Genomic DNA, 23,165 nt, shown 5'->3' with positions numbered 1-23,165 from the left:
GGTCCTTACGTGCTATCCTACACAAATAAATAAATGAAAATATTCTTTCCTGGACTGTTAGTTCCTGGTTTCCCAATTTGTGAATAAGAAGTTGAGATATAGCACCAACCTCAGTACTGGGTTCTCCAAGCCTGTCTACACAGATCCTCTGTGCAAATTCTTCACAAATAGTTGTTGGAATCCACTCTGAGTGATTCTCTGAGGTAAGCAAAGAGAACTTAATCTCTAATGTTCCTAGAGGAGATTCCGCACTCTTGCTGCCTAAGTCAGGCACTATCTTAACTGATATCTAAAACAGCAGGTTGGTTCAAAAATTGGGGCTAACGTGCCACTTTGTTCTGACATCAGAAAGAGTGCACGGCTGCTGCTCCGAAAGCTGCAAGCACTCGGGGCTCCAAACACTGAGGCAGAGACCAGATGAGGTTTGAGGATTGATGCTGTCTTAGCAGCAGCAGAATGCCTTCCACCTCCAAGCTGCAATGCATTTTTGAATGGCAGTCAACATTCCACTTAAGGTTAGAGAGAGAGATTTCAGTCTGCGGAACCCTTAGTGTTGGTCAGACTTAATTCTACTGGGGGCAATGCTGAGGCACAGAGTCAACATTTTCTTGCCTCACTGGCCTAAACCAAACTCAAGAAGTCACCAGTCCCTGCTTTGCTACAGACCTCTGCTTTCCGATTCACACTGGTTCATTGGACATGTTCCCAACACATACCAAGGTCTTTGTCAGGGACCACTTACAACCTGGCTACGTGCTTTCCTGTAATAGGGACAGAGATTACTACAAGAAAATTTCATATGATTGAGCTGTGTGTCAAAGTGCATTTTGTATTTTATGCTGAAATTCTGAATATTGTTGCATACCTACAAGATCATTATTCAGTAAATACTTGGTCCAAATTTGATTTGGCAGGCATCTCTTTAAATAATTTTTAAAAGGGATCATATTTAAATAGATGAATTATTGACTATAAGAAGGTAGATAATGATTTTAAAATTTGTAATACCTGTTGGTCTAAGGATTCTGAATGTTAAATGGGAGTAATTCCACTTTCTAGTAAATTAAAATGATACTCAGTTAATTTCTCCCCAAATTTTGTATGTTTCAAGAACTGGAATGCTGGGAAAACATCACTGGGGACTGCAGCTGCTAACCAGAAAGTTATTCAGACAGCCAGTGTATTGCTACCTGTTTTCTAATCTCCAAAAATAAATGCCTTGAATGTAAAATGAGGGGCATAATGTTTAATTAGAAATCATTGGCATCAGTCTCCGGAGGCGCTGTGTCTCCCCAGTGACAGAGGTCATAGCAGAATATAAACGAGGTATTTTACAAACGCTGCTGGGCAGATAACCCAGTTCTGCTTTTCTAGGTGATCTCTGATAACCCATTACGTAGCAGGCTTCATGTATTATGCTGGGCATGAGGTCTGAAATGCTGGGGAACTGAATCCCAGGGGCCCACTGCTTGTCCACCCCGTTTGATACTGTGGTCTTGGCTTGGAGTGGCTGATATAAGTCAGTATCTTGACAGGTAAATGGCATTTGTTTAATTTAAATGGCACTTGTCATGCTGCCTTTTGTTCTAATGCACTGTGAGGTTAATTGAGCAGATACGAAAAATTAGCCAGGCTAAAGTTGCTTCTGCTGTAAGTCAGAATTATTAATCCGCTGGCCTTAATTTACAGTGTCTCCATTTCTCTGATAGACTGAATCATGGAGATTGTTGGAGGGAGAAAATACTAATGATAGCCTAATTTTAAATCGTCCTATAACTATGAATTTCACCATGGTAAAATTTAACAGACTTCAAGCTCTGGCCATGGAGATAGGACTTTTATGTGCCATTATATAGGAAAAGAAGTATGAAAGTGGGTCTTATCTGCAACTTTTAATTTGCAAGTTTGCTTATGACCTTCAAAACCATTTCACACTAAATACAATCTTAGATTTCATGAACACACAGTTCCTTTCCATTTTATATGGATAACAATGCATTCCAGACTTTGTATCTTATAGCACAGTAATTAAGGCCGCATCTATTGTGTACCCATATAGTACGCAATTACCAAGGTGATTGGAACATTTCTGTAGAGGATTAGCCTAATTTATCAAGCAGTGGCTGTGTGGAATAAATGAGCAGGGGCCCCCTTCAGCTAAATTATCTTCCCTTTGCTATCTATTAGGTATGAATGGGCTGAATCCAATGAGCCACTGTGGTGCTATGAATTCCATTCCATATAGTTAAGCGAATTTCACAAAGACAAACCATGAGGGAAGATGAGGAATCCATTTGGGGAGATAGTATTACATCCCATGGCATCTCCTCCTTCCCCTCCATAGCTCAGTTTGCATACACAATTAAGGCATGTCTTACATATGGATTAGGTGCTAACTGCATCACTCACAGTCAGATTTTGAAACCTCTCACATGTAAATGACACAAAAAATCCTTACGTACTCAAAAGGTGAAGATCCAGCTTTTTCATCCTCTTAATGTGGAATTATTTACTTATTTTTTTAAAGACCTTATTTATTTGAGAGGTAGACCTATAGATACAGAGAGGGAAAGATAGAGAAAAGTCTACCATCTGCTGGTTCACTCTGAGCTGATCTGAAGCCAAGAAACAGGAGTCTCCTCTGGGTCTCCCAGCTGGGTGTAGGGGCCTAAGCACTTGGGCCTAGGTGATAAGCATAGAGCTGGATCAGAAGAGGAACAGCCTGGACACAAACGATGCCCATATGGGATGTCGGCACCACAGGTAGAGGCCAAGCCTACTACATTACAATACAGGCCTCAAATTATTCATTTATAATAATATATTTTACAGCTATATTTAAATCATTTCATGTGCATATTTATTTTTCTCAGTAACTAGAATTAATGATTTTATGGAAGACAAGGGTATTTGTTATTGTAACATGGGCATCCTTTTAACTTAAGTTTTATTTACTTCCAAGTGCTAGACAGAGTTAAATTCCAGCCATGGGAATTTAACTGTGAACACGACCAAAGAATGGAAATTCCAGTCAAGCTACAGAGAGCTTGAGACTGAAGGTGCTGTAAGCAAAATTACATGGTGAACTCTGCAGATGCCACATGATTTTAGGAATTATTCATAGATAATATTCTTGTAAGTACAACTAGACTTCTTTTAAGCCACATGTGTAAATTCAGATCTTACACTACATAAATGCAGGCAAAAGAGCACTGGAGAACGCAAATACTAACTTGGCCTGTTGGTGGAGATACCAGTTAAGATGCCCATGACATACCAGTCAGGGCCTGGGTTCAATTCCAGGCTGCAGCTTCTGATTCCAGCTTGCTGCCAGTGCAAACCTGGAGAGGCATTACACAGTGATGGTCACATAATTGGGTCTTTTCCATCCTGAGTTCTTGACTCCATGGTTGCCATTTGGAGACTGAAGCAGCACATGGGCACTCTTCCCCTCCTTCCCTCTACATACTCTGTCCCTCTCTATGTCTAGTGAATAAAAAGAATACAATTTCTTTAAAAGTATGTTGTCTGGCCTCCATTTGGATGATACCCATTTCCCAGAGGGATCATCACCAGAACAAAGCCTGAAATATGCCTTTTTTTCCCCCTAAACTCACCCTACAACTACCTCTGTCTCTTTAAAAATCCTTTGTGCTGGCTTGTTTGGTGGCAAAGGCAAATTTTGGATGAAGAGATCTCCCTTTCACCACGACTGCTGGGTGACTGAAATAAACTCTTTCCTCTTACCAACAACAACAACAAAGATGGTCTGTACAGACATTATCTTTATCAGTAAATTTTCTACATGGAATATAAAACACAAATAACAATAGCAAAAAAGCAATGTTTGACCTTATCTAATGATTTACTCTAATTTTGCTAATCATTTTCAGGCCAGGAGAGGCAAGAGACCCAGAAGAATCATCTTTTCTTAAACTTTTAAAATATGTATTTCCTGATTGGTGGACAAGTCATATTTTTAGAAAATATTGCTGTCATCGTAAAATGTCAGTGTTTTCTAGGGGGGCTTGAAAATTGTGAAACTATGGCTATGTCATCTTCTTAAAAATATTTTAGTTTTTGCTACTTAACAAAGTGATTCTGGGCAAGTCACTTTAATATACTATATCAATGTCAGAATAGTATTAAAATTTTCGATAAGAAATTTATTCAGGCTCTTAGAAGATTTTAGCATCATTTACATTAATTATAATATTATTGAGCAAGTGCGTCTGTTGCTATTATCAAGAGCAGAAGTACAATCACATCTGCCCACAGGGAATGACTAGGTGGAAACATTTGACTCACATAGAAAAGCGAAAATGAGGAATTCTAGCACTCTGTCGGTGCCCCATGGCCAGTAGACTCCTTTGGGCAGACGACACAGGACAATTGACCTGCATATACTCTACTACAACACAGGGACTCTGTCCACTCCCCAAAGAGGGCAAGAATAGTAGGAGAGTTGGCTAGATATGCTAGGATTCACTTGCTTAACCTGAGCAAAGGACAACACACTGAGCCTGAAACATGGAAAGCTACTCCCATACAAGGTGACAGGTACAGTACAGGCTGTCTGGGCCTGTAACCTCTGTAGATGTGGTCCAGGCCCCATGCCCACTCTCATAAGACTGAGAGAAGGATCAAAACATAATGCATATAAGATTGTCTTTTTCAACATGTAATATCTTTATAATAAAATAAGACAGAGGTGAACAATTTTTAATTTTTAAAAGGAAATTGCATGTTGAAGAAAAATAAATTCAATCATTTCAATCATATCACACCATTATAATCTATAACTTTGAACAAATTTTCGTTCAAAAATATATTGTTGCTTATGAGTAGAGAAAAATTTTGTTGCATTAAAATGCAGGATATTTACATACATAGAAAAAAGCAGTTAACACTCCCTTGACTTGCATCCTCTGGTCTGCTTTAACACAAACCAGGAGGAAAAGAAAGCTAGGCATCAGAAGCAATGGGTGGCAGGCCTATTAATGGCTGATCTGTACAGTGATCTGCCCTCAAGGAGACCCAACAGGCCAGTCCACTGCAGTGGCTTTCAATGTGGTAAGCCTGGGCTTCAGCAGAAGTCAGCTTGTGAAGAGCCCTGGCAGCTCTGCCAAGAGTTGGATCACTGGAAATGGACCTGCCCTGGAGTCGAAGGATGCCCAGGTCAGAGCCACAGATCTTATTGGCTCTAAGCTGAAAAGCCCTTCACTCAGCCCAACTTCCAAAGTGACCACTGCAGCTGAGGTGACAGCCAAGTAGGGTCAGCAACATTGAAGGCAGAACTGTAAATTTCTTGTTAGAGATGCCCCCTGCCTTTACCTGGCCAGCTCTCCTCCCAGGCCAGCCAAGTCATGAAAGTCAACAGAGTGCCTTCCCCTAGGAGGTTCACACCTCCCTTAGCATATACCCCAAGTGAAGAGATAGATAGGTCTGGGCCACTTAACTTACAAGGCCTAAAGCCCACCAGATTATTATCAAGCCCCTTCTATCAGGTTCTACTTGCCTCTCAATCAGAAAACTTAATTGTAGCTTAGACAGCACCTTTCTTAGCTCCTCTAATAATGACTCTGTCCTTTGTTCTAGGCCCTGTCTAGTGCACTTGGGCCTCATTCCTTTGTAATCATAACCTCTACTCTACCACCAATGGCTCTACTCCCAACCTGTGTGTACTGATGGTCCTCTTCCCCACTTAATGCTGTATAATTGTTCAGACCTGGTTAATGCCTCTCTTAGGATCATTGGTTACTATCCTCACCCTGTCTTTTATGACCTTGTCTAAATATGATCAGAGTTGGCAAACTTGGAAGGCTTCCATAGCCTTGGCAACTCATGACGACAGCCTAGGGTGGTTACTGGCACCATAAACTAGAGTGTCAATTTGTTGGGTCAACAACAGGAGCCACTGTGCACTTGCTCCTCATGTGGGATCTCTGTCCATAATGTGCTGTACATTTTTATTTAATGCTATAACTAGTACTCAAAGAGTATGTTTCACTTTGTGTTTCTATGTGGGTACAAACTGTTGAAATCTTTATACTAAATTGATCTTCTGTATATAAAGAGAATTGCAAATGAATCTTGATGTGAATGGAAGGGGAGAGGGAGCGGGAGAGGGGAGGGTTGTGGGTGGGAGGGAAGTTATGGGAGGGGGAAGCCATTGTAATCCATAAACTGTACACTGGAAATTTATATTCATTAAATAAAAGTTAAAAAAAAAGAAAAAAGCAGTTAAATGATACAATGAAAGAGAAGGTTCTGCATGCAGAAAAAAATAGAAAAACCAACTATGTGCAAAGACAACAAGAAATGTAGAGTAAAAGAGAACAACAAGCAATGAAATTAACTAAAGGAAAAAGAATATAATTTCTTACAAGAAAGTAACTGTTATTAGATAGAAGAGATTCAAGATACATAGAATGTAAATTGTCCCTAGTATCATCATATTAAAGCATGAATATGATTTAATCACAATAAAATAAAATTGCATTTTTATGCAGAAGCTAGGTACGTCTATTTTAAAGTTGATGCAGAAGAATAATTATGCAAGAGTAGCCTGATAAAAATTGGAGAAGAACAGCTGAAGAGGAGCTGACGTTCTCTATTTTGAAGCTTATTATAAGGAGTAATATCAGGAAGATGGTAGCATGGAGGTTGTCTTCTCATGTGCTTCCACAGCAACAATAATTATGTGGACATCTGCAAACAAGAGTGCCTTCCTGCAGGCTTTGGGATTCCTGAAGGAGGTTTTGAAATCCCAGAGTCGTCCAAGACCTAGGAGAGCCATTTTGAAAAGGTAGACCCATGCACAGTTACAGACTGTCCAGCTATGGTCCTAGCTCCAGACCTGGAAACTATTCCCTCCACTCCAACCCCATGGACTTGGCTGTGATTCTATTGGGTCTTAGTTCTGCCAACCAAAACTATTTGCCAAGGGACCCAGGAGGAATCACCCTTCTTGTATCTCAGATGACAAGCCTGCCAAACTCTCTGCAGTGGACCCTGAAGCTCAGCTCTGTCACCTCTCAGCAGCCACAGCCCGAGAGTAGTCCTACCAGCTCAGGGACCCAAAGGGAAACATGTCCATATGAGTCACTTGGGCAGATCTGCTGAATTTGGTCTTTTAACAGGTCTTGAAATGGCTCCAGTACTCAGCTCTGGCTCCCTGTACTCGCTATCTGAGAGCAGTTCTTTCTACCCAGGAGCCACTGGGAAGTCTCATCCTTTTTTCCTCAAGAGACAGACTTGCAGACTACCATCTTGCCCATGGACTCTGAAGCAGCCCTGTCATCTGGCTCCAGCTCCCCTCAACCTCAGGCTATGCCCAGTAATCTTGACCTAGGAATATAAGAAGTGACCCATTAGGAGCTCTCCTTGGGATATGGAAGAAGCTACATCTGTCTGGCACATGGCAATAGGTCCACTGTCTTCAGATCCTGATGCAGACTCTCACTCAAGTACCAACACTAGTGGTCAAAGTCCTGGAGGCAGTGCAGTCCACTCAGGGGAGAGCCAGGATTCATGCCTGCTTGTACAGCAATAGGCCTGCCAACTGAGCATGCCACAGCAGATCCAGCCAGCCACGATCCAGCTACAACCTCAGTCTACTGTAATCCCAGACCCATCCCAACGGTCTGGGGATTCAACAGAAGACCTTAACCCACCTAAAGTGTTAACTGCCCTTTCATAGACATCTTGCAAGTGTCCATGGATAAACAAGAATCGAGAAAACATGACAGCTTCAAAGGAAACTCATAAAACTCTAATAATTGTCTCTGAAAAATTAGAGATCCATAGATTTTCTGAAAAAAAAAAATTCAAATACTCATCTTAAAGCTAATGAGATGGAAGAAAACATTGATAGACAACTAAATACAATCAAGAAGACAATACATGTGCAAGAAGTTTAAAAAGCTTTAAAATACTGAAGCACAAATGTGAGACATAGATGCAATATGTTGAAAGTGGGTACTCCATATAAGATCAGTTGATTAGCCTACGTGCTTTATGTTGTTATATTTGACCATTTGCATCATCAAGAGAGAGTGTTTAAATACAAACAACAGAAGCAGTAGCTGCGGAGTCAGTCACCAGCACTTCAGGCCAGAGTCGTGATTGGGGGTGATGAGTTAGAAATCACAGAGCCCAGACAGAGCCAGAATACCCTTATGTACTGAAAAGCAGAAACAAAGCCACGGGAAACACTTTTGCTTCCTTCACGCTTCATGGACGTGTCAATGAGAAAAAAGCTACAGAATGATGATTGTCTTTTTTAAAAATTTTATTTAATGTATACAAATTTCATGTATTTCATACATACAGATTTAGAAACATAGTGATAATTCCCACTCTTCCCTCCCTCCCATCCCCGGCTCCCACCGTTCCTACTGCTTCCTCTCCTATTCCCGCTCTTACTTTTCACAAAGATCTACTTTCAGTTTACTTTATACTCATAAAGTTAACCTTTACTAAATAATGAGTTCAACAAACAGTATGAAGAAAAAAACACTCTTCCTCAACAGTAGAGACAATGGCAGTAAACAATTATGGAAGCTCAAAATGAAAAATCACTCCTATACAGAGGATGATTATTAAAAGGAAAAGAAAGCTAGGGAAAGTATGGGGTAGGCTCAGAGCCTGGGCAACCTAAGGAACAGAAAAACACCTGTGGCTGCAGTACATATGAAGACAGGACAGCAGTGTGCAAAGCAATTATGACAGCAGTAGCTAAATGTCTGGATTAGTCCTGCTGTTCTTTCTGGATGTGTTTCACAAGGAACATCATTTTCTTATGGTTTTTGTTTGTTTGTTTGTTTTTTTTTTTGGACAGGCAGAGTGGATAGAGAGAGAGACAGAGAGAAAGGTCTTCCTTTTTGCCGTTGGTTCACCCTCCAATGGCCGCTGCAGCCGGCGCATCTCGCTGATCCGAAGCCAGGAGCCAGGTGCTTCTCCTGGTCTCCCATGCGGGTGCAGGAACCAAGGACTTGGGCCATCCTCCACTGCCTTCCCAGGCCATAGCAGAGAGCTGACCTGGAAGAGGGGCAACTGGGATAGAATCCGGCGCCCCAACCGGGACTAGAACCCGGGGTGCCGGTGCCACAAGGCGGAGGTTTAGGCTGTTAAGCCACGGCGCCGGCCAATTTTCTCATGTTTTAAAATTTATTATTAATGAATCATGAGCACTCTTAGATTATCATTGGAAATCATTATATGATGGTATATACGTAATACATCAATAAATTATCTAGCCATATATGATTTTTCAACTCAATTTTTTCATATGTATGAACACACACACACACACACACACAGAGTTCCCGAAAACTAAAAAATGCCACAAAGATAAAGCTTTGGTGAACTTTCTGAATGAATCTGCTGATTGTTTTTCAAAGTTTTAAGTGCTAATATGATTATGAATAATATTGATAATACTAGTACATGTTAGAAACTTTATTTCTTCCAAAAGTAAAAAAAAAAAATTCTACATATGAAGTATATAGTACGTGATAGATGAGCCACTTTGCATTTTATTAATTATGCTCATAGAAACCCTACAGAAAGGATATCCTCTATTGTAAGACAATTAGAGTCCTAGAAGAGAGGTGACTTTCTCTGAAGGGAAGAAGGAACCTCCACTGTGACACCGCCTTGACTAAACAAGTTCAGAGTCGGTGAACTCAAGGGACTTCCATAGCCTAGACAGCTCATAGCAAGAGTCTCAGGTGATTGCTGATGTCATAAATAAGAGTGCCAATTGTTAAATCAACAACGGGAGTCACTGGGTACATGCTCCCCACATAGGATCTCTGTCCTTAATGTGTTTTACTATGAAACTTGAAAACACTACTAGTGGAACAATACCCTATACCTTGTGCGATTGTGTGAATGCAGCCTGTTGAAATCCTTGTTTAGTATATACTAAGTTGATCTTTAGTATATGAAGGTAATTGAAAATGAAACTCGATAAAGGGCGGGATGGGAGAGGGAGAGGGGAGGGCCACGGGCGGGAGGGAGGTTGTGGGGGAAGCCACAACAATACAAAAGTTGCACTTTGTAAATTCACATTTATGAAATAAAAATTAAAAAAATTTAAAAAAATAAAATAACATAGATGTACTAGAAGGCAAAAGAAGAGGATGATACTACATTACTTTTTAACTAAGTGTAAAAGTTATAAATTTTAAATAACTAAGCCATAAACTCTTGGAATTTTCCTGGGAAAATCTCTAAAATTAAAATATGTGTTTTGTCAATATAAAAAAAAATTAGAGTCCTAGAGACTTGGAACCACATTTTCTGTGGGAGCGGGGTTACTACAACGTGCCTCACATTATTATATTTTATTGTTTTTTCTAACTTAATATATAACATGATATAAAATACAGTAGAAAAGTTTCACATATTCTGTTTATCCTAAAATAACACTTTTTGCTATTGATGATGCATTCATAAAGCATTTGAAAGTCTAAAATACATGCCATTTCTCCATTATTTTTGTCTGAAGAATGTGGCATGATTTTTCCAGAATTTGGACTAAGTAACACTAGTACTCATTTTAAACAGTTTTTTTAAATTTATCCTTTTCATAATTTTGAAAATGCTCTCCCTTTGGTATTAATTCCTCTTATAGCATCTGTGTCTTTTCTTTTTCCCTGTGCCTTCAGAAGGCATTAGCAGTCCCTCTGCAGGTAATTACCTGAAGACAGCGATTCTCAAACTCTAGTCCTGACTGTTTTGGAGATCTGAAGTGCCTCTTAAAATGAGGACAGAAGCAATCGTGTTATTCCCTGATCCTCCCTCCCTCTCATTTAAACCATGGCCTTCATGCTTTCAACTGCATTTTTTATATTTCTTTATACAATTTAATTTAACCTAGATTCTGAGGTCAAAAATCTCTTTCCAGTAAACCATTATATCTATAATTCCAAACCTATTGTATTGTCGTAATGAACACTTACTCTATAACTTCTTTCAAGTACTACATGAGCACTTCAAAATTTCATGGAATGATGAAATTAAAAGATGAGTTTATTTTCATATGAAATTTTTGAATTCCACGTAGTCTTGTTTCCATAATATGTATTCACATAAACTTTTTGAAGACTCCTTGACATGGTTTGCTAAGCTCTTTGCTGAGCATTTCAGAGAATAAAACAACAGCTCAGACACAGTAGTCGACCACGAAGAGACTAAAGGCTAGCAGAAGGAAGAGCTGCACATAAGAAACTTGAGCAGCACGAATTTCACACTGGAAGGAGAAGGAAGAAGGAGGAAGAAGAAAGAACTGGGCAGAAGAAGGCAGAAGGAGAAAAAGTCATTTAAAAATAAAGGGTGAAAATTTATCTGCCACGGAACTCAAGGGTCTTCTGCAGGGAAGTGAGAAAAAGGACTGTAGTCTGTCCTTCTTGGTCTATCCCCATCTCTCTGCTTCTCTCAGAGGGAACACCCTATATAGTGCAGCTGCTCTACATGCTTAGATTGAGGGCTTATTTTTTTCCCTTTAAATACAGACCCTTGCTATTCTATTTAACTAAGACTAAATGATGCATTCTAACTTTTGGAAAGGTTTAGTATGTTGGAGTCAATGAAGTGTGGCACAATAATAAACTTCAGAAATGATGTTGGAGATGTTCAAGAATCTATTGTTGGGCCAGTGCTGTGGCTTAACATGTTAAGCTGCCCACTGTGATGCTGGCATCCCATATGGGCACTGTTTCATGTCCTGGCTGCTCCACTTCCTAGCTGGATCCCTGCTAATGGCCTGGGAAAGCAATCAGAGAGGGCTCAAGTGCTGGGGCCCTTCCACCCACATGAGAGACCTGGAAGAAGCTCCTGGCTCCTGATTTCAGCACAGCCCAGCCCCAACCATCGTGGCCATTTGGAGAATGAAACAGTAGATGGAAGATCTCTCTCTGTCTCTCCTTCTCTCTCTGTAACTCTGCCTTGCAAATAAACAAAAAAAACTGAACTATCACTTAGGATCGTTCTCACTTGTTGCATTGTATGAACTCCATTATGTAACCCAAGAGATGTGTGGTCAAGTTCCAGCAGGAAGACGGAGATCAGCTTTAAATAGGTCTGAGCCAGTGTCTGCAAATAATGAAGGATAGAATTAAAAGGGAAAGCATGATCCTACGGGGGAAGCAGGACACACAGCAGACTCATAGAATGACAAATGCCCTAAATAGCACTCCTGCCTCAGAATCAACCATTAAGGCATTCAGATCTGGCTGAAAGGCCCATGAGAGTCTCGCAGGCATGGAAAGCCAAGACACTGTGGAAAAAAAAAAAAAAAAAAAAAAAAAAAAACAAACCCTAAATGAAAGATCTTGGTGAATGAGATCCCAGCGGGAAGAATGGGCCATTGGAGACGGAGGTACCTTTCTCTGAAGGGAGGAAGGAACTTCCACTTTGATATGGCCTTGAATAAATAAGATCAGAGTTGATGAACTCAGTAGGCTTCCATAGCCTTGGCAGCTCATGACAAGAGCCTTGGGTGATTACTGACGTCATAAATAAGAGTGTCAATTGTTAAATCAACAACGGGAGTCACTGTGCACCTGCTCCCCATGTAGGATCTCTATCCTTAATGTGTTGTACTATGAGAATTAATGGTAGAACTACTCGAACAGTACTCTATATCTTGTGTGGCTGTGTGGGTGCATTCTGTTGAAATCCTTACTTAGTATATACTAAGTTGATCTTCTGTATAGAAAGATAATTGAAAATAAATCTTGATAGGAATGGGATGGGAGAGAGAATGGGAAATGGGACAGTTGCGGGTAAGAAGGAGGTTACGGGGGGGGAAAAGTCACTATAATCCAAAAGTTGTACTTTGTAAATTTAGATTTATAAAATAAAAAAATAAATAAAGAGGTCTGAGAAGAGCAACGTTTTCTTCTAAAAGGGGTTGAGAATCCCCGTAGTTCATGGAGGATACAGCGTGGATATCTGAAAACGAGAAGGGACATTAATTGGCCTCTTGTACATAAAGGACACATTTAAGAAAATGGAGTAGTGCTGGTAGAAGACAGAATTGCAGTGGTTCGCTAACAACACTGGGATGTAAGGGGAGAGAAAGGAAAATTTTCTCCATACTTTCCCTAGGTGGTCCCCTCACTTTTTCCTTTATTATTCTCTCTGCCCCTTTTCAGATAAAAGATGAGAGAAAACACATGAAATCTAAGAGGGAAACCACTCAAGGTAAGAGAAGGTAGATAGGTAAACTTACTTCAAACATATATTTCCCATCAATAATCAGAATAGGTCCTCCAAAATGGCTTTCATTTTTCTTTCATTTTTCTTCTAAGTGAGATAATAAAACCCAATAAAACAGAAAAGAGATTGTTTAAATGGCAGTTCCTCTTATTTTTTAATTTATTATTTTTAAATTTATTTATTTATTTAGAATGGTAGATAGCAGAAAAAAAAGTCAATGTTTAATCAACATTAAAGTTAGTGAGAGAAGATTAACACAAACTGGGCTGGTAAGGGAAGTCAGAGTATCAGAGACCAACAGTTGTTTTCTCTGAATACACATTGGTTTTCATGCAAAGGAAAATGCTTAATGTGTAACTTATGAAAGGGCAAGAAACATACAGCATCATCAAAAGTGAATACAAGGGCCAGCTGTGGCACAGTGGGTTAAGATGCTGCTGCCTTGTGTTGCTGACATCCCATAAAATCAATAGTTCTAGTCCTGGGTGCTCCAATTCTGATACAGCTTCCTGCTGATATGCTGGGAACAATAAGAAGGTGACCCAAGTGCTTTGGTCTTGGCCACCATGTGGGAGGCTCAGACAGAGCCTCTGGCTTAGGCCTGGCCTAGCCCTGGCCATTGTGGCCATTTGGGGAATGAATAAGTAGACAGAAAAAATCTCTCTCTCTCTCTCTCTCTCTCTCTCTCTCTCTCTTTTTTAAACTTTTATTTAATAAATATGAATTTCCAAAGTACAGCTTATGGATTACAATGGCTCCCCCCCCCCATAACTTCCCTCCCATCCGCAACCCTCCCCTCTCCCACTACCTCTCCCCTTCCATTCACATCAAGATTCATTTTCAATTATCTTTATATGCAGAAGATCAATTTAGCATATATTAAGTAAAGCTTTCAACAGTTTGCACCCACACAGAAACACAAAGTGTAAAGTACTGTTTGAGTACCAGTTATAGCATTATTCACAATGTACAACACATTAAGGACAGAGATCCTACATGAGGAGTAAGTGCACGGTGACTTCTGTTGTTGAATTAACAATTGACACTCTCGTTTATAGTGTCAGTAATCTCCCTAGGCTCTTGTCATGAGTTGCCAAGGCTATAGAAGCCTTTTGAGTTCGCCAACTCTGATCTTATTTAGACAAGGTCATAGTCAAAGTGGAAGTTCTCTCCTCCCTTCAGAGAAAGGTACCTCCTTCTTTGATGGCCCCGTTCTTTCCACTGAGATCTCACTCGCAGAGATCTTCCATTTAGGTGGTTTTTTTTATTTTTTATTTTTTATTTTTATTTTTGCCAGAGTATCTTGCCTTTCCATGCCTAAAATACTCTCATGGGCTCTTCAGCCAGATCTGAATGCCTTAAGGGCTGATTCTGAGACCAGAGTGCTGTTTAGGACATCTGCTATTCTATGCTGTGTATCCCACTTCCCATGTTGGATCGTTCTCTCTAACTCTACCTTTCAGTAAATAAAATAAATCTTTAATAATTTTTAAAAAACAAAGTTACTTTACCCACATCTGCTTTGGATGGATTTATCTTGCTGTTCAGAGACTTATCTGTTGGCAATAGACTTTTCTTGCCCAAGAATTAAACATCCAACTAATCCAAAAGCTTCCTTGTTCATTCTTAGATAATAAGAAACCCTTAGGCCATTTCATTCATAAAAAGGTTTCTGATTTGTAGTTAATAGTTCCAATCTAGCACAATAATCAGATTTCCGAACTGATAAGTGAGCTTTTCTCCCCACTCAACTCAAGTCTGGTCTTGTTTGGAAGTGGGAACCTGAAGAAAGGGGTGCCCAGTCACTCTGCATGCTACTACTTAAAAGAGCAGAAAATACTCCCGCAGAACTAGCCCATGTTGAACAGCAGCACTGCCAAATGGGATCACAACACATTGGAAACCAATTGTTTTCTCTTGTGAAAATCTCCGTCATTGGAGCATCTCCTAGGCACTATTGTCATTAGACTGGGATAAGAAGGAAGAAACACCTCATGGGGTGAGGGTGGGGGGGAAGGCTGGGATTTTCTCCCCTGTCTCCAATACAACCTTTATCTGAAGGTGTTTTAGCCCAGAGGGCCTCAAGAATATCTTAGAGCACCTCCTATGGATGTCCTGAGGGTCCAGTAGGATGTGGGGGCATTTGCAAGGTGTTGTCAAGAGGCAAGCAGCCCGCCAAAAATACACTGCAATCAAAAACATCACTTACTAGATGTTTGTCACCCTGTTGTCTGATTTTGTTTAAAGATCACTCTTAAAATATATCCATTCTCTGATTGCATAGTACCATCGACTATGTTTATCTCACTTTAGATATTTCTGTTTCTATTGTCTGTTCTAATATTGCAGAGATTAATGCAAGTTCCTTCTGTGCTGTGCAAAATGCCTACAGCAAACTGTTTATAAGAATCCTTCAAAAGTGCCTTCCACAGCTGGGGTCAGAGAGGCATTTGAGACCTCCCTTCACTTGGAGGGAAGCAACAAAACAAAATCTTTCAAGCTGATTATCACTTGGAAGATTCCCCCACCAATGTGTAAAGGTGTTTCTTATCTTCTGCTACAGATGTCACCCTTGAGAAAAAGTTGAGACTAATATTTCTCCTCTTTCTGCATTGCTCTCTTGCTTATGATTTCTTAAGATTCCCTTTCAGTTATCTGCAAAGCATTTAGCTGGTTTTGAAATTCACAATACAGAAAATATTGATGAGGAGGACATATTCAATTATCATTTATTCTACTGGGGAAACAAAGAAAAAAAATCTGTGTACCTCATTCACTTCTCTCTCTCTCATTTTTTTTTTTTTTTTTGACAGGTAGAGCTATAGACAGTGAGAGAGAGAGACAGAGAGAAAGGTCTTCCTTCCATTGGTTCACCCCCCAAATGGCCGCCACAGCCAGCGCTGAGCCAATCTGAAGCCAAGAGCCAGGTGCTTCCCCTGGTCTCCCATGCAGGTGCAGGGCCCAAGGACTTGGGCCATCCTCCACTGCACTCCCGGGCCATAGCAGAGAGCTGGCCTGGAAGAGGGGCAACCGGGACAGAATCTGGCGCCCCAACCGGAACTAGAACCCGGTGTGCCGGCACCGCAAGGCGGAGGATTAGCCTATTGAGCCATGGCGCCAGCTCTCATTTACTTCTAACCTCACTTAAGTTTCTTTTCTGTTTCTGCAAATCCCAGAAACTGCTCTCACCAATGTCACCAGTGGTCCTCTACCTCCCTCAGCTTTCTCAACTCTTCACAACGCTGACACTTCCAGGCATTTGAAACTTCTGCAAAATCGTTCTTTCCATACTACCCTGCCAATATGTTGTGTATAAATATCATGTATGTGATATGTAAGCATATTATATGTGATATATGTGTAGATATATCTGGTGATTGTCTTCAACCACATAACTGAGCCCTGCCTTGTGCTTTATAATCTTACAATATTGCTTTCCACCCTCAGTCCATGAAAACTGACAAATTAAACTCCTATTTATTCTCAGCCCACATTCACGGTGGCAATAATGACCACGATTTACTCCTATGCTGCTGCTATTGAGTGATATTTTACTAGTTATTCACATAAAATACAGTAAGTCTTCTTGACCATAAAGATTAAAAAACCAAATGCTGCATTTGTCAGATTCTTTTTTGTAGCTAGATACATGATTATGTCTTAATGAATGCATACATATTGGATTTGAAAGACACCGAAAGCGAAAGTATTGGTTTTCCATTTATGCTATAAAATTTTTCCACAAACTTACTGATTGAATTCAACAAAAATTTGTATCATCTTATCTATAGTCCAATTATACACAACAAAATAGAACTAATGCCAAGTGTAGAATAGTGGTTCCCAGGAACAGGGGAAGGTGTCAGTGTAGAGTTGTTCAATGGGTATAAAGTTTGAGTTTTATATATGAAAATGTTTCCGGAAATTGCACAGCAATGTGAATGTGCTAACAGTACAGAACTGTACAGTTAAGAATGCCTAAGGTGATAAACTTTATGAAAAGTATATATTTCTGCAATTAAAATTTAAATCATTTAAACATTAAAAACATTTTTGAAAATCAAAGAGAGGAAGAGGGAGGGAGGGAATGAGAGAAAGAGAGAGAGAGAGAGAGAGAGAGAGAGAGAAGGAGAGAGAGAGAGAGAGAGAGAGAGAGCCCCTATCTGTTAGTTCACTTCTCGAGCACCCACAAGAGCTAGGACAAGACTAAGAGTTATGAACCAGGAACAAACTCTTGGTATTCTACCTAGGTAGTCGGAACCCAATGATCCCAGGCAGCAGTAACTGGTGGGAAGCTGGTGTCAGGAGCCAGAGCTGGGGATTCAATTTACCCACAGCTGGGACACTCCTGTTTTAACTGCTAGGTCAAAAGCCTGCTGTCTCTAAAGGGATAAATCAACAAAAGCATGTTTCAAACACAGAAACACGAAGTTTTTTCTTTTTCATTCTGTGGGTGGAAGGTCCAAGGTGGGTGTTGCCAGACAAAATCAAGGTATCAGCAAGGCTTTGATTTCCTCTGAGGCGCTCTCAGAGAAACTGTGTCTTCTGAAGTAGCTTGTTTGAAAAAAAAAAAAAAAGATTTATTTATTTATTTGAAAGAGTCATGGAGAGGCAAAGGCAGAAAGAGAGAAAGAGAGAGAGAGAGAGAAAGTGAGAGAGAGGTCCTCCATCTGCTGGTTTATTCCCCAAATGGCCAGAGCTGTGCCAATCCAAAGCCAGAAGCCAGGAGCTTCCTCCTGGTCTCCGATGTGGGTGCAGGGGCCAAGCACCTGGGCCATCCTCCACTGCCTTCCCAGGCCACAGCAGAGAGCCAGATCAGAAGTGGAGTCGGTTGGTTTTAGAACATTTTTTTTTTTTTGCTATTCACGAATTGTATGATTTTGTGCAAATCATGTCAACATCAAATGTTTAATTTTTTAATCTAAAAAATGAGAATCTGACACCTACATCATGTTTGTTTAAGGGTAGAGAGACTTTTGCATTATTATTAAATTATCATTTAATAATGAATACTTTCTAAGAATTCTACATTTTAAATTATATGATCTTCCTTTTATTTTTAATATTACCCACAGCATATCTCTTAACATTGCATGGTATAAAAATAATTTTACTTTCTAGATTGTGAAATAAATCTTTTGTTTCCAGAAATATTGTGAAGATAATACAGAGGATTCTCATGAACCTTGCACAGAGTTCACCTCATTAACATCCAGTATTACTATGGTGCACTTATTATAATTAATGTGCCATTAGAATGAATTACTGTTAACTAAAGGACAAAGTTTTCTTTTGTTTTTATCCAGAGTCCCTTTTCTGTAGACAAGTCCATCCAAGGAAAGATACTGCTTTTAGTTCTCATGTCTTCTAAATTTACTCTTGATTGTGACAGTTGCTCAGATGTTCTTGTTTTTGGTGACCTTGACATTTTGTGGACTGCTGCTTAGGTATTTTGTAGAATATCTTTCAATTGGGATCTGTCAGGTGTTCTTCGTCATGATTAGATTGCATTTCTGGATTTTGGGAAAAAGAACACCAAGTTACAACGACATTGTATCACATCATGTTCAGGATACACATTGCCGGTGTAACTTGTCATTCCTGATGCTGACCTTGATCACGGACTGAGGTAGCCCTTGTATTTCTTCAATGTGAGTCACATTTTTCCTGTGGTTGTTCTTTGGTAAGAAGTCACTGTACACAGCTCATACTCATACTGGACAGTTATGCTTCATTTACTTGAGGGTATAGTATCTACATAAGCTATTTGGAATTCTGCATAAAACATCTGTTTATTACCCCTCAGTTATTTACTTATCCAATCACTATATTGGTATGGACTTGTGAACATATATTATATATGTTACAATATAATTCAAGCTTGCTTTATATTAGGTACTTGAAAAAATTGATGGAAAATGGAATTAAATGATACATTTATTCTTGTTCAAAACTTTTGTATTTCATGGATAGTTTTTTTCATAATACACATTTGCAGTGAACTTTTTGAAGATCCCTCAAATATATGTATATGTAGTGTATGTATTCATAGTTAAATGTATATACAAGTTTAATTATATATAAATTCATTAAAATATCTCTCTATAAAGGAACAAATGAGCAAATTCACTTCAAGGCAAAATGCAGTCATTTCTAACAAATAGCGTTGGAAAAACTTAGATGTCTTTGTAAAAAAAGAAAAATAAACTAAAAAAAGATCTTGTTTCTTTCATAAAAAATGACCCCAAATGGATCACAGACCTAGACGTAAAGGCCAAATTCGAAAGCTTCTAACATCTAGAAGAAAACATAGAAGACTAACTAACCTTTAATGCTGTAAAGAGAGTTTAGATGAAACAATTAAAGCATAACACATGAAAGAAAATCTTGGCGAATTGAAATTTATTACGATAAAAATGCTTGCTCTGTGAAAAACACTGTTAAAACATAAAAATCTTAACAAGATACTGAGGAAGGTATTTGCCAAACTTATATATAGCATTCAATATATGCAAAGTCTAACAACTCAACAAGAAAACAAAGACACAATACACTATGGAATACTTTACTCTATTATACAAAAGAATGAAATCATTCTTTTTGTAACAAATGGATGCAACTGGAAACCTCCTATGCTTAGTGAAATAAGCCAATCCCCAAAACACAAATACCATATGGTTTCCCTGATTTGTGGTAACTAATATACAAAGTACAAAAATGCAATGATATGAGTGAAATTAAATTTTTGAGATCTCATTATTATTTACAATCCTTGTCTATAGTCTTGGGGAACAATGGTTTTTCTACTTGCTATTTGCTGAATTCTTTATTTAGTAGAGGGTTAAGCTTGTGATTATAAAATAAAACTGAAAGTATGTCTTTGTGAAAATTAAAAAAAAAATAAAAAAGCAAGGAGTAGGGAGGATGGGAGCATGGGCAGGAGGGGAGTTAGGGTAGGAAGTATCATTATGTTCTTAAATCTATATATAAATAAAAAGTAAAGTAAATAAAGTGCTGCAAGCAAATAACCCAACAAGAAGATATACAGATGGCAAATAAACACAGGAAAAATTATGACCAATATCATTTGCCCTAAGGGAACTGCAAATTGAAGCAAACATTATTTGACACTAAATAACTATTAAAATGGCTAAAGTCCTCAATTTGACAATACCAATTGCCAGTGAGGATGTGAAACAAAAAGATCTCTCACTCACTGCTAGTGAAATTCAACATGGTGCTGCGACGTTGGCAGGCATGGTCCATCAATACTATGAAATATTATTCAGTAATAAAAAGGCACGAGCTATTGAGCCATGAAAACAATGGAAGAATTATTTATGCATATGGAAAAATGAAAGAAGCCAGTTTCTAAAAGCCACATAGTGTAATAGAATTGAAATATTAGCTCATTTTGTTGCAATTTTTTAAAAATCAAAACCTAGTTCTTCCAAAAGCTTTTTGAAGATTCCTCACATCAAAACATCTCATTGAGTGTTTGGATATAGGGCAAAAACTGGGTATAGCCAAGTGTATGAAACTAGAGACAATGGAAGCTGTACCTAATCATTCCGCTGGTCACGACAAAGATATTTCCCATGAGGGTACAGGCTGAGAATTTAGCTGTTTACTGAGTATAAGTGGATGAATGGAGAAGAAAATCAGCTTTCCTAGTCTTGGAGTAGGAAGTCACAAACAAGAAGGGAGAGAAGTCCGGAAAAATCTCTGTTAGGTAATGAATTATAGCTAGAAGCATCTGTATGAGCTCCTTTTTAGCCTATTGTATAGCTACATCAGTGTTCATGAAAAATGAAACTAAACAATAACTTTATTTTGGAGCAATTTTTTCGAATTATTTTTGCAGTTTTTATTCCATGAAGGTTTTGAAGACCACTTGTACAAGTACAGATGGGTATACACAGAAATGCTTATAGAAATTTGTGTGTGTAGTGTGTGTATTCCTATATTCCTTTAGTGTGTCAGCTGGGATGATGTGAAAGAAATCATATCCCAAGAACAGTTAGTACAGATACTACCCAGGTTTTTGTTTTAATTGTCGTTTACTAACAGGATGAATCTGAGGTTCCTGGAGACATGACTGGAAGCCCAATCCAGGTCTTCTATGTGGGCGACAGGAACCCAACTACTCAAGTCATTGCTGCTGCCTCACAGGCACTGCACTGGCAGGAAGCTGGAGTCAGGAGCTGGGGCCAGAAGTCAAACCCAGAGATTTGGATGTGGGTAACAGGATTCCTAATTGACATCTTAACCACTAAACTAAATGGCCACACTTCAATGCCTTTGTAAAGGCCCTATGTCCAAATATGGACATGATGAGGGTTAGGGCTTCTGCATAGGAGTCTTTTTATAGAGACAGGCAATTTAGACTGTCATGAAAACTTCCTAAATTTTTTTTCAGACTATGGATTCAAGAAGTTTCCCTGAAACACACATGATGATAGTTTTAATTGAAATATATAATCATATAAATAATCCTATTAAATAAAAATTGAGTGATGTTTCCAGTAAAGAGATGAATAGTTAGCTTTAAATCAAATAGAAACAAAGCCATGTCCCATTTACAATAAAATAACTGAATCAATTAGTTTGCAGAAAGTGTAGAAATACCACCAGCTGCTCAAGTAGTAACCAGGAGTCTGCATTGTAGCCTCGGCAGGTTAGTTGTAGTGTAGGGCAAAACTGACCCACCTCAAACCAAATATTTATTTCTACCTAGACTCGAACCTGTTAGAAAGGAGGAGGTGAACTTGTGTTGTGGGGCAGTAGGTTAAGCTGCTTGTGAAACCTGCATCCCATATCAGAGCGCTAATTCAAGTCCCAGATGCTCTGCTTGCAATCCAGCTCCCTGCTAATACATCTTGAAAAGACAAGATGATCCAAGGATATGGAATCCTGTTACCCATATAAGAGACTGGATGGAATTCTGGGCTCTTGGCTTTGGCCTGGCCCAGCCCCAGATATTGCAGGCATTTGGAGAGTAAACCAGCAGTGGGAGATTTCTCCCCTCTCTCTCTCTCTGCCTTTCCAATAAATAAATAAAACAAAATTCTTTTACAATGTACTAACCAGGGGGCGGTGCTGTGGCATATCATGTTAGGCCTCTGCCTGTGGTGCAGGCATCCTATATGGGTGCCAGTTCCTGGTTCCTCTCGTGGCTACTATACTTCCATCCAGCTCCCTGCTTATGGCCTGGGAAAACAGTGGATGGTGGCCCAAGTGCTCAAAAGACCTCGAAGAAGTTCCTGGATCCTGGTTTCAGATCAGCCCAGCCAGGGGTTGTTTGTGGCCATTTGGGGAGTGAACCAGTGGATGGAAGACCTCTCTCTCTATCTCTCCCTCTCTCTGTGTAACTCTGCCTCTCAAATAAATAAATATTTTTTTAAAAAAAGTACTAAACAAAGGAAAGTTCAAGAAGCTAGACTATGTTCCATCAAATAGAATTACAAAATGACAGAAAATATATCACATATAAAAAGATAATTCATCTTGATGAATAATGAAATTCACAGAAACATGAGTTAGAAATGTATATACTGTTTATAATATAATATCAAAGACATAAAACAAAAATCTGAATATACAAAATAAAATAGTCCAACACAATTGTCATGGAAATTTTAGTCACTATTGATACAAGTAGATATATATTAGAACAAATTTATTTATTTCTTTTTCTTTTTCTTTTATTTTTTTTAAACTTTTATTTAATGAATATAAATTTCCAAAGTACAGCTTATGGATTACAATGGCTTCCCCCCCCCCCATAATTTCCCTCCCACCCACAACCCTCCCCTTTCCCGCTCCCTCTCCCTTTCCATTCACATCAAGATTCATTTTCAATTCTCTTTATATACAGAAGATCAGTTCAGTATATACTAAGCAAAGATTTCAACAGTTTTCCCCCATATAGCAAC

The sequence above is a fragment of the Lepus europaeus genome, chromosome 15 (genome assembly GCF_033115175.1).
Source record: "Lepus europaeus isolate LE1 chromosome 15, mLepTim1.pri, whole genome shotgun sequence".
Classification (NCBI taxonomy): domain Eukaryota; kingdom Metazoa; phylum Chordata; class Mammalia; order Lagomorpha; family Leporidae; genus Lepus; species Lepus europaeus.
This window is presented reverse-complemented; position numbering follows the sequence as displayed.